The following is a 17960-nucleotide window of genomic DNA, read 5'->3' on the forward strand; positions in this document are numbered from 1 at the left end:
GCCAGTTTTATGACCCCAGAATTATATCTTGTATGCCTTCTGTGAATTATAGAAAGGCTGAGAGGGCAAGTCCATCTCTGCATTTCTTCTTGTTGGCACTCATTGGCTGAAGTGGTCAGTTGAATATGGAGAGGAAAAACCAAGGCCACAGATTGGGAATCCTTCTCAGTCCAAGTGCTGCATTCTCATCTGGGTAACTTTCCGGGGGCCACATGTCAGTGGTAGCTGGGGCCAGAGGCAAGAAGGAGCAATGGATGTTAATTTTTATCTGTATACGGTAGACTAGTTTCTACACATACTCGCACACCTCTTTCTATACATCTAGGCAAGCAAGAAACATTAGCAGAAGTCAAGGACATGTTCCAGTCAGGCAAAACCCCCCAAAGATGGTGCAAAGCAGAGCCAGGGATGGGAGAGGGGCTGTAACTGGGGAGGGGTATAGCCTGAGGAGAGTCCTGAGGATGAGATACAGAGGGCTGGTGGGCCACATTTGCCCCCTCAGGCCTGAAGTTCCTCACCCCTGACCCGAAGCCATTGGATTCCTCTGCATCTTGTTGGTAGTACTTCTAAACTGATAACAGCAACGTTTAGAAAATAATTTGCCTCTGCAGTTCAGTGCTTAGTTCCAAGCACTTTCTTTCCGTTTAAACAAAAACAAAAAACTTGTCTGTATTCTTGTAAGTCTCCCGGACTTTCCTGTTAGGTTTGAAAAGTTCCCATCAAGCTAAAGTTATCAATGGGGTTAGTGTGTTGGACAGGAAATGATGTCTCCAATCAGGGGAGAAGGAGTCTTGAAAGGTCCCATTGATAAGTGGGAGAGGAGGGGGACCCAACCACCAGTGGAAAGTGTCTGCCAAACAACATGCATCCTTCTCCCATTCCCATTTGGAAACAGCAGCCCCTCAGCCCCCCTTCATATTCACCCTTTTATTTTTATCCTTTTGTCCCTGGGCACTTTTGTCCTCTAGGTTAATGAAAAAGACACTGGCAACCAGAGACCTGCAACATTCCTGAAAGAGCTTAACGTCTACACGTTTGACAACTATTAGAGACGCATGCATTTAAATGTGTCTATTTAAAGCATTTTTATACCACCTTTCCACAGTAGTTCAAGGCGGCTCACAACATTACTGAAAATATATGTGCAAAAAGTACAATAGATTTAATACCACTCCAAAAACTCAATGAACAGGCAAAATGTCTTCTTGGTGTGCAGGTTGTATCCAAAGGACATTGCATAGTCTGTAGTTTTCCTTACTACTTGGTAGGTATTGAGGGATAGGGTTAATGCCCAGGAGGCGTTTCGGCGGAAGGAGCACCATCTGGCTGCATCTTTCAAAATAAATTCTGTAGGGCCTTTTAAATTTAAGTCCCTGTAAAGCAATATTCCCAGAGGTACAAACATTAGTGTATATACTTACCTTTCCAATGTCTGCAGAACGATGGTCTTACAAAGATAGGATTCTTTCTGCTCTGGGCTTCCCTTATGTGGAGGAAAAAGGCAGGATCTGTGGCTTTCTGTCTATGCCTAGACTGTTTGCTTTTTTCTGCTTTCTTCTCTCCATCTTCTCCCTTAAAACTCTTTGTGACAGATGTGGTAGAATGAGCTTTCTCTGTTCATCCTGTATTTTGTTGAACCCATTTACCTGAAAAGCCTGCAGATGCCCCAAACAGGTACCCCTTTGAAAAACTGGTTCACCAGACATATTTCAGGGAGGTCTGGCTGCTGGGATCCCTAATGCGATGCTCGTGGGCATCTCTTCATGCCGGCCGAGACTCCCTGCGCCACCCAGTGTCTTTCTTTATAAAAATAAGGAAAAAAAAATATTTGGGGTTTGTGTGTGTGGAAGCATTGCCTGTTCTTTTGTGGGGAAGTGTGATCTCCTTTTTTTGTTTGTGTTTTATTTCCTTGGGGTGTGTAGGTGTTTTGCCTGCTGCTTTGGGGGACGTTCGGAGCATTACCCCATTTTCACTTGTGGAATTGGTATTTGGGTAGTGCCCAAAGCAGTTTCTTAGATTTCCAGATATGCCTCCAGGCTTAAGAAAGTTGAGGACCCCTGCTTTAATTGGTGGTTTATGTTTAGCTCTTTCTGTTCTTATGGCTGATTTTTAGATTAATGTTTATCAACCCACTATGTCTCTTATATGAAATATACTAAATAAATAGAATAACAGGTTTAACCCAAATGAGAAGACTGGGTCCAAATGTGTCTTTCTGCTGCACAGTCTTTGACAGATAGAAGAACTACTGTCATTGGTGAAGGGGCAACCTTGGCTCCAACCCCCTAATGTAAGTGCACTTACGGCAATGTTATTTCTTCGTCACAGCTCCATTGGCTTGCTGGATTTGCATTTTATGAACTGTATCTAATGACTCATTGGAGTGGGTTTTAATGAACCCATTGCATACATACTCACAGCAAAATGCAGAATGAAATATTTAGGGAAGGGACCAGTATGAAGATGAGTTATCCAGTTTTCAGGAGTTTGGAAGTCATCCCTTGCACTTGTTAGTGGCCTTTTCATACAAGTGGTTCTTCTTGCATGGTGATTTAGCATGTAATAGGTTAATATGCACACTGGGCCTCTGCTGAATTTGACTCTCGCATGCAGTGTCTTTCTACTCCAGGCAGTGCAGGGTGTGGCCTTCTACATAAGTTTTAGATGGTCATTATACTCTGGATATTCAATCACTGCAAGACACTGAGACACGTGTGTTTGTTTTACTGTCAGTAGATTGCATCATGATTTCCCATGCTAGATTTGGCTGTGTCCCATTTCCGTGGGAGCTGCATCCGTTATGTTGGGTAGATTTCAAATGGCCTGGAGAGAGGGGTGGTTGGGAAAGCTAGCAGAAGAGATCAAATAGCAGTGTGAGAGGAAAATCCTGGAAAGACAGCGTGTGTATTTGGATGCTTTGCTAGATCTTTTCCACCAGTGCTTTGGACTTCGATTCTCATGGCTTCCTCTTGGGTGTACCACTGTAGGTCAGGGGAATGGCACTGGAGTAGTTCCTGTAATCAACATTGGGCTGAAAGGGAGGCAACAGGAAGGGAGCCCCCCTCTTCACCGGAGAAATGAATGGAGCAGCACTCCATTGGGGAAACCCCACTTTGCACGGACAGCCTGTGGCTTGGCTGAGAGGCGGCACATGCCCGTCAATGACTACTGTGTGTGTGTGCTGTGTAGCATAGTGTTTAGAGAGTTGGGCTAGGGCTGGGGAAACCCTGGCTCAAGTCCCCATTCAGCCCTGAATCTCACCAGGTAAGCCCAGTCACTCTCTCTCAGCCTCATCTACCCCAAAGGGAAATCATGAGTCTAAGGATGCTGGGGGGAGAAAGAACTCTGTATGCTACCTTGAGCTTTTTGGAGAGAGAACAGGATGCGCATGTCACAAATAAACTAGATGTGACAATAAATGTTTGTCAAACAGCAACTGCCAGGAAGGGAAGGGGTCAGGATTGGGACCATGCCATGTGGGGAATGGGGTTAAGCCTTTGCCCTTTTCTACAGTTCCAATTTGGGCAGGGATTTGAAGCTGCATTTAGCCTTGGGAGGGAAGTTTTAGTCTGAGTACTGAAACAAAACATGGTTTAATGAAGTATTCTACTACAATGCTGTCTGTAGTAGGTAGCATATTTGGCACCTTGAGTTCCTAATAGGAGAGTTGTTCCAGCCCCATGGTCATTTTGTCTGCCCCTTTCGGAACACTTTAAAACTCTACAGTATCCTTTTTCAGATGTTGCGACCAGAACATCCTCACAATCCTCCAAGTGTGACTTTACCATATATTTTGATATTGGTAGTTTGGTTTTCAATCCTTTTCTTAATTATCTCTAACATGTAATTCACCCTTCTCAGAAGTGCCACGCAATATGTCAACATTTTTATTGAGCTCTCCACCATGACTGCAGGATCTCTTTCCTGGTTGGTCACTGCCACTTTAAACCCCATAAGCTTATGTTATGAAGCTAGGATTATTATTATTTTTTTTTTTGCACCACTTCAAACTAGCTTACATTGAATCCCATGTGCTGTTTTACTCCCTGTTCACTCAGCTTTGATACAGCAGATTGAAGAATAGTTTTAGGGACATTTTAGTCAAAGGTTTCCATCAGCCAGTAGGCAGCTGCTCTGTGTATGGAATGAAGTTGCCTCCTCTGCCAGCCTGACTTTCTACAAGAATGTTACGTAGGCAGAAAATTGAAATGTAACCATTCAGCACATTATCCTATGTTGACATTTTGACCACAAAGAGTCATCTGAAGTATCAGAATATTGCAAAGGCAAATAAATGAACAGCTTTCTGTTGCACATTCTGTCCGTGTATCAGTTTGCGGAGAGCAGCCTTTTCGATTCCGCCTGCTGTTCCAGGTGGGTTTTCTTTAAAGTGGCAAAGAGAGTCGTTCACTTACAGCCTCTTAGAATGTTTGGAAACTAAAGAATTTTACAGGGTGTCAGGAGGGGTTAAAGTGCTGCAGGGATTTTTGGAGGGTGAATATGAAACTTTGCATGTTGCTCCTAAGATTGTCTTGATTATTTATAGAGCTCCAATGAACAGCTGAGTGCTGAATGACATATTAAACAAAAAAATGTTACCATAAATCCTATAATTGCTTGCTATAATGCTGTACTTCCATCCAAGTCAGCTTGAAGCATTGCTGTCATGGCACCAGACGCTTGCTGATCATTGTTATGCAATGCCCTCGTTATAAACATCCACATTCTGGTTACAGAAAACCTTAACATTGCAATTAAAAGTTTACATAGCACTTTCAAAAGTGTTTTACCGTATTAAACTTCATTGACGTGGCAACCTTGCAAGACAGAGCAGTATTCTCATTTTATATAAGGGGGACTGCCACTGAAAGATCCTGCAAAGCTGTGGATGTGGTGAGATTTGAGCCCAGGTGTCCTCTGTCCCCCCCCCCCCATTTCCTTCTGCCCTTTGACCACATTTGCTGCCCGGGACTCAAAGCCAGGGGTTGGGAACCTGTGGCCTTCCGTATGTTGTTATTATTTATTAAATTTGCATACGGCTCCTCATTCAAGGATCCCAGGGCGGTTCACAACAGAAAAATACAAAATAGAATACAAAATACATCATAAAACAAAACAGCATGGCAAATCTTGTTGTCACATAGATTTTGTTCTCAGGCTTTGCTTCCTTCCATCTTTTTCTCCAGAAGAGTTGGTGTCAGTTTTAATATTAGTGTGCTAACCTTTTGACCCCATGTTGGCGACATCATAAGCTTTTTCTCAGAATGTCTTCAACGGCCATGAGTAATAACCTTTTAAGTTTCTTTCTTTAAACCAGCAGTCCTAACATACTATTTATTTCTGCACTCCACTGCTATATACAGTTTCAGACTGTGTTCCAGAACACCCTGGGGCTTTTTGGAGATTTAGTGCAGGTCTCCCAAGATTTGTCATGGAGAACAATCAACCCTAAAAGATAGCTTACCCGTCACTTGCTACTCAGCTTCCACTGCAGGAGAATACTAGGGATGTTCTTGAGAAGGGAGCATATACCTATATTTGCAATCAATTCTGAGGACTGATTCAGACTGGCAATGTTCTGAAATGGTACTACAGTGGTACCTTGGGTTACAAACACTTTGGGTTACAGACTCCGCTAACCTGGAAGTAGTACCTTGGGTTAAGAACTTTACCTCAGGATGAGAAAAGAAATTGCACCGCGGCGGCAGCGGGAGGCCTCACTAGCTAAAGTGGTACCTTAGGTTAAGAACGGTTTCAGGTTAAGAACGGACCTCCGGAATGAATTAAGTTCGTAACCAAAGGTACCACTGTATATGGTTGGCAGTAATTTTTTTCCACGAGGGAAAGAATTCACATTTCTGACACCCCCACCACACTCTCATTTGGGTCCTTCCACCATCCCTGAGTGGAAGGCAGACAATAAATAAATTGCATCTGTCCAGCTGGTGGTGTGGTATGAGATCCATTGCGGGGATGCGGGGGAATCTGGTTCAGTCAGGAAAGAACCACAGGCTTGTGGAACATCACCTGCAGCTAGGACTGGCCCTGATATTAGGCAGAATGAGGTGGCTGCTTCAGGCAGCTTTGGGGCATCATTAAAGAGCAGCAAATGGTTTATTTATTTATTATTTTTGCATTTCCTGCCTCGGTTGCAAAAATAACTTCACCGGCCTTGGGGACTGTGTCTATTGCCTTGGGGATTGGGGATGCTGTTTGCCACACTGCCTCTGATGGCAAAGTGCCTGGGGCCAGCCCTGCACGCAACTCTTCATTTCACTCTTCTTGTGGGCCTGTGGCCTGATACTCCAAGAACCCGAGAAGACGCTGGGACCAGAAGTTTAACTACAGCATGCCTGGAGGTGCACACAGACGCAGCTAATAGAAGAAAGCTGAGGGCCTACCCTTCTGCAATTCTCTTATCCTCCACAGGGAAATATTGCTACATGCAGGGCAATAAAGGTTGCTTAAGCATATACATAGAACAGGGAGGCCAGATATCAAAGAAGACTGGGGGTTTTTTTGGACTTTTTAATATGTGTGTAGAAGAAGGAATTTTGCATTACAAACTACACCTTTTGAAACTGCTTAGAGGACTTTAGTTTGAGTAAGCAGTGTATAAATTTTGTTGGATAAATAAATAAGTATTTTCTTTTGCATAGCTATTAAAGGCACAGGAGCCCCATCCTGTTCTGCATCTGACCATTCTAACACAGAAGCAGGAGTAGGAACAAGCTTTGCTTTAACCCACTTTCTACATTCAATCCTTAACTAATACATATACCTGGTTCCAGAGTGAAAGGTGATTGCCACTCCCCACACCATGCTCTGGATGGACTGTTTGCTTTATTTTATGTTGGTTGTGCAAGTATTTCTGCTTTAAAAATGGATGCTTTATTTTTAAAGTTTAAAATTGGCTCCGATAAGGGGGAGTTGACTTTGTGAGCGGCACAAAGGCCGACCAATCGCTGTGCACAGCCCTAGGTAAAGGTAAAGGTAGGGACGCGGGTGGCGCTGTGGGTTAAAGCCTCAGCGCCTAGGACTTGCCGATCGAAAGGTCGGCGGTTCGAATCCCTGCGGCGGGGTGCGCTCCCGTCACTCGGTCCCAGCGCCTGCCAACCTAGCAGTTCGAAAGCACCCTCGGGTGCAAGTAGATAAATAGGGACCGCTTACTAGCGGGAAGGTAAACGGCGTTCCGTGTGCTGCGCTGGCTCGCCAGATGCAGCTTGTCACGCTGGCCACGTGACCCGGAAGTGTCTGTGGACAGCTCTGGCTCCCGGCCTTTAGAGTGAGATGAGCGCACAACCCTAGAGTCTGTCAAGACTGGCTCCGATAAGGCGGAGTTGACTTTGTGAGCGGCACAAAGGCCGACCAATCGCTGTGCACAGCCCTACTTTGAAATAAATCATCCTGACTGACACTAAGGCCAGCCCAATCAGTTTCTGTGCATGTGGTCATGAGCCAATCCAGGCAAGATCATATATGTGGTGCAACTATGGTGAATGTGCTTCTGCAGTGGCTTTAGCACTGAACTTTCCCAAGTGTGTCACACTTGGGCTAAAGAAACTCCCTTTACTGCTAGATCTATAGAACGGGGGACTAAGCATTTAATGGCAGAGGGGAAGAATGAGCCAATTAATGCCAGAAGCAAAAAGGGGCTTATCTTAACTGGTTTAATTGTTTGTTTTAAATACTGGTTTTCCTTGAGATATTCTAGCAGTACCTTAGATTACCACCCCACCCTGGGAACACATCATTATCTCTGATGCATAAAGCCCAATTGTTTATCATTCCTGTTTCTATCATTGTTTTAAACATTCTCCTTTGGAAAACAGTCTATCTTGTTTCCAGTTTTTGTTTTTTGAGCAAACTCTACCAAACAAACAAAAGCAAGATCTGTAGGAGGAAATTGTCTACCATACTGCAACAGAATAGCAAATATATTTGCCTGGAGTCTCACTGGTAGCTGTGGTACTTGGTTTTTGTCAAAGGCTTTAGTGCAATACATAAGTCAGGCATTGTCCCAACACTTGACATGCCACCAAAGCTCCCTTTTTGAAGAGTGGGGTGGGTGCAATTCTGTGCTTGTTGGGTGTCCTGAGCAACAGGACTGGGAAAGCAAGTGGGCACTCTTCTAGGTGAGCTGAGCTTGTTTTTTTTTTTAATATATATTTATTAAAATTTTTAAACATAAATGCAGAAATAAAAACAATGAAACATATATCATAACATATTTTCTTAACTTCATTGGACTCCCTCACGTCTCCTGCTCCCACTTGCATCATTGTCAATTCTTACCCGCAATTTATCATCTTGTTTACATTCTTATATCCCATTCATTTAAAATATAATCTAATAATCCTCCCAAAGGTTTATGTTTTTTCCTCAATCTCACTTGTCATCCTAATTCCATCTAGTTTAGTGGTGCACAATTATTTATGATCTAGCATCCTTCTTAACATTCAACCAAATTACAATGCTTTTTTAAATAAATCTTAAATTTCTTCCAGTCTTCTTCAACCTTCTCTTCTCCCAGGTCTCGGATTCTGCCAGTCATCTCGGCTAGTTCCATATAGTCTATCAGCTGCATCTGCCACTCTTCCAGTGTGGGTAGATCTTGGGTTTTCCAGTGCTTAGCAATAAGTATCTTTGCTGCTGTTGTTGCATACATAAAAAATGTTCGGTCCTTCCTTAACACCTTCTGGCCGACAATACCCAAAAGGAAGGCCTCTGGTTTCTTAGTGAAGGTATACTTAAATACCTTTTTCAGCTCATTATATATCATTTCCCAGAAAGCCTTCACTCTAGGGCAAGTCCACCAGAGATGAAAGAATGTTCCTTCATTTTCTTTACATTTCCAACATTTATTATCAGACAAATGGTATATTTTGGCAAGTTTAACTGGGGTCATGTACCATCTATATATCATTTTCATTACATTTTCCTTCAAAGCATTACATGCAGTGAAGTTCAACCCAATGGTCCACAACCTTTCCCAGTCCTCAAACATAATGTTGTGCCCAATGTCCTGTGCCCACTTTATCATAGCCGATTTAACCATTTCATCTTGTGTATTCCATTTTAACAGCAAGTTATACATTCTTGAAAGTACCTTAGTCTTAGGCTCTAACAGTTCTGTTTCCAACTTCGATTTCTCCACCTGGAACCCTAGCTTTTTGTCATTTTTTAAAACTTCTTTAATCTGAGCATAGTGTAGCCAGTCTCACACTTTATCCTTCATTTTCTCCAAACTCTGCAATTTCCAATTGTCTCCATCTTTTTCTAGTATTTCCCAATATTTTGGCCATTTGGCCTCCATATTGGGTCTTTTTCGGGCCTTAGCTTCCAGCGGTGAAAGCCACCTTGGAGTTTTATTTTCCAATAAGTCTTTATATTTTGTCCAGACATTAAACACTGCTTTTCTGACAATATGATTCTTAAAGGCCTTATTGATCTTAACCTTGTCATACCATAAGTATGCATGCCAACCAAAAGCATTGTTAAAACCTTCCAGATCCAGAACGTCAGTGTTCTCGAGAAGTAGCCAGTCTTTTAGCCAGCAGAAAGCTGCGGCCTCATAGTACAACTTTAGGTCTGGCAGGGCAAAGCCCCCTCTTTCTTTCGCATCAGTTAATATCTTAAACTTAATTCTGGGCTTTTTGCCCTGCCAGACAAACTTAGAGATGTCTCTCTGCCACTTCCGGAAGCACTCCGTCTTGTCCACAATCTGTAGTGTTTGAAACAAAAACAACATTTTTGGCAATACATTCATCTTAATAGCAGCAATTCGGCCTAACAAAGAAAGTTTCAATTTTGTCCAACTGTCTAAGTCTCTTTTAATTTCAGACCAACATTTTTCATAGTTATCCTTAAAAAGACTCAGATTTTTTGCTGTTATGTTAACCCCTAGGTACTTTACTTTTTTAACCACAGTTAGTTCTGTCTCTCTCTGAAACCGTTCTGACTCTGTATCTGTCAAATTTTCTCCCAGCACCTTAGTTTTCTGTTTGTTTAATTTGAATCCCGCCACCCGACCAAAGTCTTGAATCAATTGTATGAGCTGAGCTTGTTGAGTCTGTTTGTGCCAGTGCACCGAAGGAAGCAGTGTTAAAGGAGCGGACTCATTGTCTGATCCAGTCCCAGGTTCCTCCTTGGGCAGGGGTGGCTCTTCTGTGGCAGGAGTTGTGCTGGAGTCTGCTGTGACATGACATTTGGGGTATTGGGTAGCATTGTGATAGGTTGTTCTTTTAGCATTCTGCTGAGCCCCTCCCCTGAATTTTGGTTGGCACTTCCCAACCTCCTGAGCTCCTCCCACTTCAACCCACCAAGACGCTTCCACAGGACTCCTGGCATAATGGAGAAAACCCTTTATTTCCCCCCCTGGCCACTAATGAAATTCTCTCTGGACTAGCAAGTTGCAAGCACTTCTGTTCTCTCCATTTATCTGTTACTCAAAACAGATGCTGAGTCCCAGTAGTGGCTGAGCATGTGAGGAGAAATCCCCGGGCTTTGTACATAGCATACATTCAAAACACATGAGTTCCCCCAAAGAATCCTGGGAGTTGTAGTTTATCCCTCATAGAGCTTAGTTCTCAGTACACTTAACAAACTACATTTGGGGGGGGGGGGGAGTGTCATGGTATGTATGCACCCTGGTTCCAACCTCCTTTCAGTCTTAGATTGCTTTCAGCAAGCTACTAGGTCTCAGACCAAGCCCTGGTCCATTATTTGCAAGTATAGTGGTACCTCAGGTTAAGTACTTAATTTGTTCCGGAGGTCCATACTTAACCTGAAACTGTTCTTAACCTGAAGCACCACTTTAGCCAATGGGGCCTCCCGCTGCTGCCGCACCACCGGAGCACGATTTCTGTTCCCATCCTGAAGCAAAGTTCTTAACCTGAGGTACTATTTCTGGGTTAGTGGAGTCTGCATCCTGAAGCGTATGTAACTTGAAGCGTATGTAACCCAAGGTACCATTGTATTTGTATTCATGGATGACCTGAAGCCCCAGTTGGATCTAGTGGAACTTCTCTCCCAGGTCAAATAGCAGCTGGGAGAGAATCTTAAGCATGACTGTGTTGGGAGAAATTGTTATCCACCACTACCCCAAGCTTGATAGTTTGAAGCCTCATCAGGATAGCACAGAGAGAGGTGTTCCTTCAAATGTCTGGGTCCTAGCCAAACAGGAGTTTGTAAATCAAATTCCAGTTGTATTATGGAGCAGTTAGAGGCTTTGGACCCCAAGGATTCCTGAAGTGTGGGGCCAATCATATTAGTCTGTTTTTTTCTGCTGTCAGACTCCTCTCTTGAATGGGTAATCCTGGGCATGTTTGCCTGGGATCAAGTCCCAGTGAGTCTTGTTCCTGGGTATAAAATTACAACCTAAACACAGTTACCCCCATAACAGGAGGAGGGAAAGAACTATCATATTGGTATTGCAGAACAACTGAGAACATTATCAAATCCTAGAAGGTATCGTACCCCTTTTAAATCTTATCTTCTAGCAAGGGTTTTGAATTGTGTTTCAGTCATCTGTTGCAAAAAGAGCTACCCTTGTTATGCTTGAGAAGATGATTAGCAGGTTTCAAGGAATTCTATACTCTCCTCCACCTCCCAAAACTCTAGCTACTTGACAAGCACATTAATAAAGCACTCTTAGGCTACCTGATGGCTATCCGTTTAGCTTCAAGGTAGTGAAGCTGGCAATTGCCCTTGAGAGAGTACCAAGGATGTAAAGATCAAGCACAAAAAGAGGTGTAGCAGTGAGATGAAACTGGAATTGACACCCACCTTGCTGCTACATACCAGAACTGGGAAGAGAGGCAGTGGCAAGCGCCGTGCAAACACAGTGGGAGAAGTGCCAGGTTGTGAGTTTGCATTGTGCTGTTGTTGCTGCTTTGTCCCTTCCCTTCTCCATGCAGTGACAACAACATGGGCATCTGGAGATCAAGTGAGCACTGCTGCCCCAGCCTACTATCTGCTATGGCCAACTAGGCATACCTCCCCATGTCTAGTGAAAGAGTGCAACATGCTTACTTTTGCAAAATTTAAGAGTGGCTCCAGGCTGTCACTGTTTTAAGGGAAGGATTCAAGCATACACTAGAATTTTAGGTTTGCACAATGAAAGTGGGACAAAAGGTTCTGCTGCCCTAGCGCAACAAATCATCTTTTTAAAACCTGAATTTTTGCAGTTTAGAAAGTGACAGGAAAATGCATTGAAAAGTGTAGGCTGTAACCTAACTGCTGCATTAGCTTGTGCAAGCGTATCAGGATGAGTAAATGTGTGGTCTGGAGGGGGCCTTCATTCACCCTCCCTGCTTGTCTTGTGACCATTGGGAGAACAGTGGGTAGCTTTCCCAAACAGCTATACATTATGCTGCTTCATTGTAAGGCTGACCCTAAATAAAATGTTACCACTCCTCACTGACACCTGCAGATCTCTGGAGACAGATGAGCACTGGATATGTCTATTCCAACGAAACTTTAAAAGCTGAAATTCTCACGAGTTTTTATAATAGTTTACTAGTCCTGGAAAAATTAAATTTGCAGGCCAGGTGCTGCTTTCTATACACTGAAAAGAGAGGCCAAGATTGGAGATATACAATCATGCTGAAGCTCAGGGGTGCAAATTATGCTTGATTGCACTCTTAGGGTCTCTGGATTTACACTTTAGAATGTTGGTCTGGAAAACCCATCTTCTAGAGTGGTAGACTGTGTAGGGAAGCCAAGATCTGGTCCCGTAGGAAATGCAGGGGAGCTCTAGGAGGGGCTGAAATACAAACTGTAAATTGGTTCAGATTTCAAGCAAGAAAGCAGCACATAAAGAACAAATCTGTCTGGGACGTGCAGTTTCTGCATTAGGGAGGGTGTAGCAAGTTCCATTATTAGATACTGCTATCTAAGGTTTTGAGATAAGGCAGCTTAATTTGGGTGCCTTGGCAGATAGAAGTTCGGGTAATCTTGTAGATAAGAGAATCAGGAGACATTCAAGCAGGATGTTGAAGTGATGCCCCCAATGCACAAGAGACCCTACACCTACAGACAGCCCTGGTTGTGCCCTGAAAGTTCACAGCTGTTCTCACTGTGACTCAGTTCACATTAAATGTTTCCTGTTAAATGGCCAGCTGAAGATGGTTTCTTCAAAACTTAAAGCCACACTGTGTGCACCATATAGAATCTCTTCCCAGCTCAGAAAACCCTCTTTCTGATTTGAAAGTTATCTCCCGCATATGGGTGATGATGAAAGAGAGTTAAGCAATGAGTACAACATTTAAAATCCAATGTAAACATGAGTTCATCCTCTCCACACCGGTCCTGCACATTGTTCTGGTGATGGAGATGCTGCTGGCCAGGCCACAACTCTATACCCCTCTACTCAGCAATATGTTCCATTGAGTTTAGTGGGGCTTCCAGGTAAATGGGTATAGGATCGATAATTTAAGGCTATGCTTGCTTTGACTGCATGTATTAGACTTGTATATTGCTTCAGACTGAAAGAGTCTCAAAGCGATTCCATATATGTGGAATGAGTAAATAAAACAAGCATAATAAAATACAAGAAACACAATAAAACATAACAAAAATATATTAAGCAATGCACAACATCAGTACAGCAACAATTATATGAGCACACACACACACTGGATTGAATAGTAAAAACAACAATATAATTAAAGCTATCCATATGCCTGGCAGAAGAAACAAGTTCTACCTCACAGTGAAATGAAAGTAAAGTTGGCTGCAGGCATACCTCCCTAGAGAGAGCATTCCAAAGACAAAAGGGGCCAATGCAGAGAAGGAGCACTCTGCCCTGTGCGGGAGCACTCTTGAAGAGTACTGCTTTTTGGCAGCCTCTGTACAGGAGATGCAACATTCAAATCAGCACACCCCCCCACCTCACATTTGAAAGATGGAAATTGCATGGGCGCAGCCAGGATTTATGTTGGGGGGGGCAGGTGTCATGTTAGGGGGAGCAGGCTTCATGTTATGGGGGCAGAACCTCAGTTGGTTAAGTATTTTTATTTACTTGGTTTAGGGGGGGCAGCTGCCCCCTGCTTCCCACTTCGCTATGCCCATGGAAAATAGAGTGGTTCTGAACAGTAGTGCAACTTAGCCAGCCAAGAGAGAAGAGCTGGCAGCAACAACCAATGACTCAGTTATGAGGCTGGATGAGACGGAAAGGCAAATAGATTATGCAATAGGAAGTGATGGGTGACTTTCAGCATTAGGCTGTTGGTTCCTTTAGACTTCAGAATGACAGAAAAACCAGTGCCACAATGTTTTCCTTCTACTTGAAGGTTATGGATTGATTACGCTGCCTTATACTGAGCCAACTTGTTGGTACATTTAGTTTATCACTGTCTACTCTCTGAGCGGTTGACTCCTGGGGCTTGGGCAGATGTTCTTCCAGCCCTGGTGCTTGTTATCCTTTAACTCCAGATGTTGTTGGACTACATTTCCTGCCATTGCCATGTTGGCTGGTGTTGATGGGGCTTGGAATCCAGTAAACAACATCTGGAGGGCCACAGGTTCTCCACCCCTGCTTTAATTGGAGAATGAACCCAATGCTGCCTGCATGGATAGCATGTGCTTTACTACTGCAGCTCCCTGGACAGAGTTGGGTAGGGCACCACTGCACTCCCAGCTTCCAAACACAGCAGGTCACTGTTGCTTACCGGAGGGTGAGGAGTGAGGCACAGGGAGCTCCTGGCTGTGCAGGTACATAATGGCAAGAGCTTTGAATTGGCTCTGCCACACTGCGCAGCCCTGAGCTCCCTGCACCTCCCTCTCTGCCTCCAATAAATGCTAGTGGTGTGCTGTATTTGGAAGCCAGGAGATCAGTGGTACGCCACCCACGTCACCACATGAGCCACTACTGCTCTACAGCTGAGCTGTAGCCCCATGCCTCGAGAATGTAGGAACTGTTTAGGCCCTGTATACGGCATACATTTAAAGCAAACTTAACATGACTTACCCCAAAGAATCCTGGGAACTGTAGTGCACCCCTAACAGCGCTACAGTTCCCAGCAACCTTGACCACAAAGTTACAGTTCCCAGGATTCTTTGCAGTAAGTCACGTGCTTTAAATGTATGGTGTGTACACCACCCTAGTCAATCTAGTATTACCTTTGTTGTTTTCAAGATGGAAGTTCAAGTGACCACTTTTGACTGCATGAAGATACATGGATGGAGAAAGCTTCATCAGTTAAATTTCTGCTTGTCAGGCAGGTGTCAAAGGCGGGTAGAACAATAGTACTTTGTCAGTTCTCACTGGGCACAATGGCATTACAATTACATTCAAGGTCAGAAAAATATAACAATTCAGGGTGTGTGTTTTTTTAAAGATGACAACACAAATTGTCTTGGAATGCAACAGTTTTGCAGTAAAATTGTCTGGATTCTCTTAAATAAATGAGTGAAAGAATGATGTCAAATCCTGGATATAGCTATTAAGGGAGCAGCCTTGGAGACAAGTGTTTTGCAGCATGAGACCTTGAAGAAGGATCCACATAAAAAGAACTCTGCATATGAAGGTTGCTGGAAAGTGTAGCTTTTGGCTCATACTCCATCTTCTGATCAGAGCAAGATGCTGCCACGGTAGGCCTCATTAGCAAATCTTTACATATTGATGAGGAAGTATTTTTAGCACTGGGCAAAAGCTGCGTAGAATCTTCAGACTTTAAAATGTGATTTTGTTTATGGCTATTATTTTCAGGACTGTTCTGTCTTCCAGTATAATCACTGGCAGATGAGTTTTACCTAAACATCAAGTTTTGAGTAAGAATTAAAGGTTGTGCCTGGACTATTGCATTTTAAAATCTGGGTTGCTCTAGAGGCTTGTTGGTAGTCAAATAATAAACACATTTGTATGTGGAGAGAAGAAGAGGAGTTTGGATTTGATATCCCACTTTATCACTACCCTAAGGAGTCTCAAAGAGGCTAACATTCTCCTTTCCCTTCCTCCCCCACAACAAAAACTCTGTGAGGTGAGTGAGGCTGAGAGACTTCAAAGAAGTGTGACTAGCCAAGGTCACCCAGCAGCTGCATGTGGAGGAGCAGAGACGCGAACCCGGTTCCCCAGATTACGAATCTATTGTACTTAACCACTACACCACACTAGCTCTCTAGTGTGAAAGAGCATTTGGTTCACTGCACTAAAATATTCCACATTTTGCAACTATATAAAGTGCTATAGTTTTGAAGGTATATTCCTCTGTCTTGCATGATACAGTAACAGGTGGCTGTAATTTTAGTGATGCACCTTTAAATAGATCCTAAATCAGGGGTAGCCAATGTGGTAATCTCCAAGATGCTGCTTGGCTACAATTTCCATCAACCCTGACCATTGGACAGGGTGGCTGGGACTAGAGTCCAGCAACTTCTGGAGAGCACCACTTTGGCTTATTCCTGCTCTAAATACTGTGCATTATATCAGACATGTACTTCTGGAATGAATGGGACAAACTCCAGTATGGGGCTTAAACATATTCCAGGGGTGTGGAACCTGCAGTCCTGTGGATGTTGCTGCATCTCAACTCCCATCACTCTAGGGCTGATGAAGTCCAACAACATCTGGAGAGCCACAGGTTCCCCCATCCCTGACATCTTGAGAATGGATTTGTTACTTTGTACTCATAGCGATGCTGTGAGGACCTACATGTGGAAATTAGGTGGAAACCAAAAAATTCCCCTACTTGATATGTCAGTGCAGTCCTAGGTCTATACAATCCAAATTGTATAGACAACTGATTCCCGTGAAACATTTGCGCTTGTAGACTCTCATGCAGTCTCTTTTCAAAATCCAATCAGTGAACAACGCACAGGGTTATTTTGGAAGAGGCCCAAAGGCTAATTACATCAGATGGGAAATGAATGTATGTAGTTAGTGACCACAGGATGATGGTGCCAGCCAGGGAATTACGATGATGTATTAACTCCTTCACGGAGTAGTAAAAGAGCAAAACACACCCCAAGCCTCAATTGCAAGCCCCTCTGCTCAGCTAACTACTGTGTGCGCTCAGTTATTTATGGTACCAGAAAATGGCATGGCACTCTCGCCCACAGCCCTAAAACACAATTCTGCTTTTGTACCGTGAATGCAGTCATTCACTTTTATGAAGGGTGCAGAGAACGAGATGAGAAGTGCCTGTTGTGCTCACATCCCTTGGCTTGCGATGAGAGACGCTCTTTGCTTTCAGAAATATCCAGCATAAGGTTATGGGGAGTTTATTTACATTATTGTATATAAGTGCCGCTGGGAAATTGCCCCAACAAGACTGGAAAAGTTACAGATGGACCTGTCAGTTGCAGTTCGTCCCCACCTCTTTTAATTTTAAGGTCACATTTTCCAACAAGGCTTGCATGTGCCATGTTTCTTCAAGCTGCCGGGTAGCAACGTCTCGTTTTGAAGCCTGTTCCAGGGTTTTGAGAGTGCCTGCATGACTTGATGTAACTGTGGGTGGGGAATAAACATACAGATGGGTGTGGGGTGTAAAAGGTTCTCAACCTCCAAACATTCTCAGTTGAAAACATTTTCGTCCATCGTAGGAACATAGCAAACTGCCATAGACTGAGTCAGACCATTGGTCCATCTATCTCAGTATAGTCTACGCCAGCCTTGGGTCGTAGAATCATAGAATTGTAGTATTGGGAGAGACCCCTATGGTCATCTAGTCCAACCCCTGCCATTCAGGAATCTCAACTAAAGTATCCTTGACAGAAAGCCATTCAACAACCTCTGGCCATGTTGACTTGGTCATGTACACAGAATGAAAGATGATAGGATCCCCAAGGATGTGCTCTACGGGGAGCTGGCTTCAGACACATGGCCCATGGCAGACCAACTCTGTGTTACAAAGATGTCTGCAAATGTGACATGAAGACTGGCAACATCAACCCCACTGTGTGGGAATCCCTTGGAGACAATTGCGGTTCCTGGAGATAGTCAGGTTCTGTTTCCACAG

General features: G+C 43.7%; 1 protein-coding gene across 5 annotated transcripts in view; it reads left to right on the forward strand.

The window, feature by feature from the left end:
• The window catches only part of SH3PXD2A (SH3 and PX domains 2A), a 259361-nt gene that overhangs the window by 32749 nt on the left and 208652 nt on the right, over positions 1-17960 (forward strand). The window lies entirely within an intron of this gene.

The sequence above is a fragment of the Podarcis cretensis genome (assembly GCF_951804945.1).
Source record: "Podarcis cretensis genome assembly, chromosome: 5".
Taxonomy (NCBI): domain Eukaryota; kingdom Metazoa; phylum Chordata; class Lepidosauria; order Squamata; family Lacertidae; genus Podarcis; species Podarcis cretensis.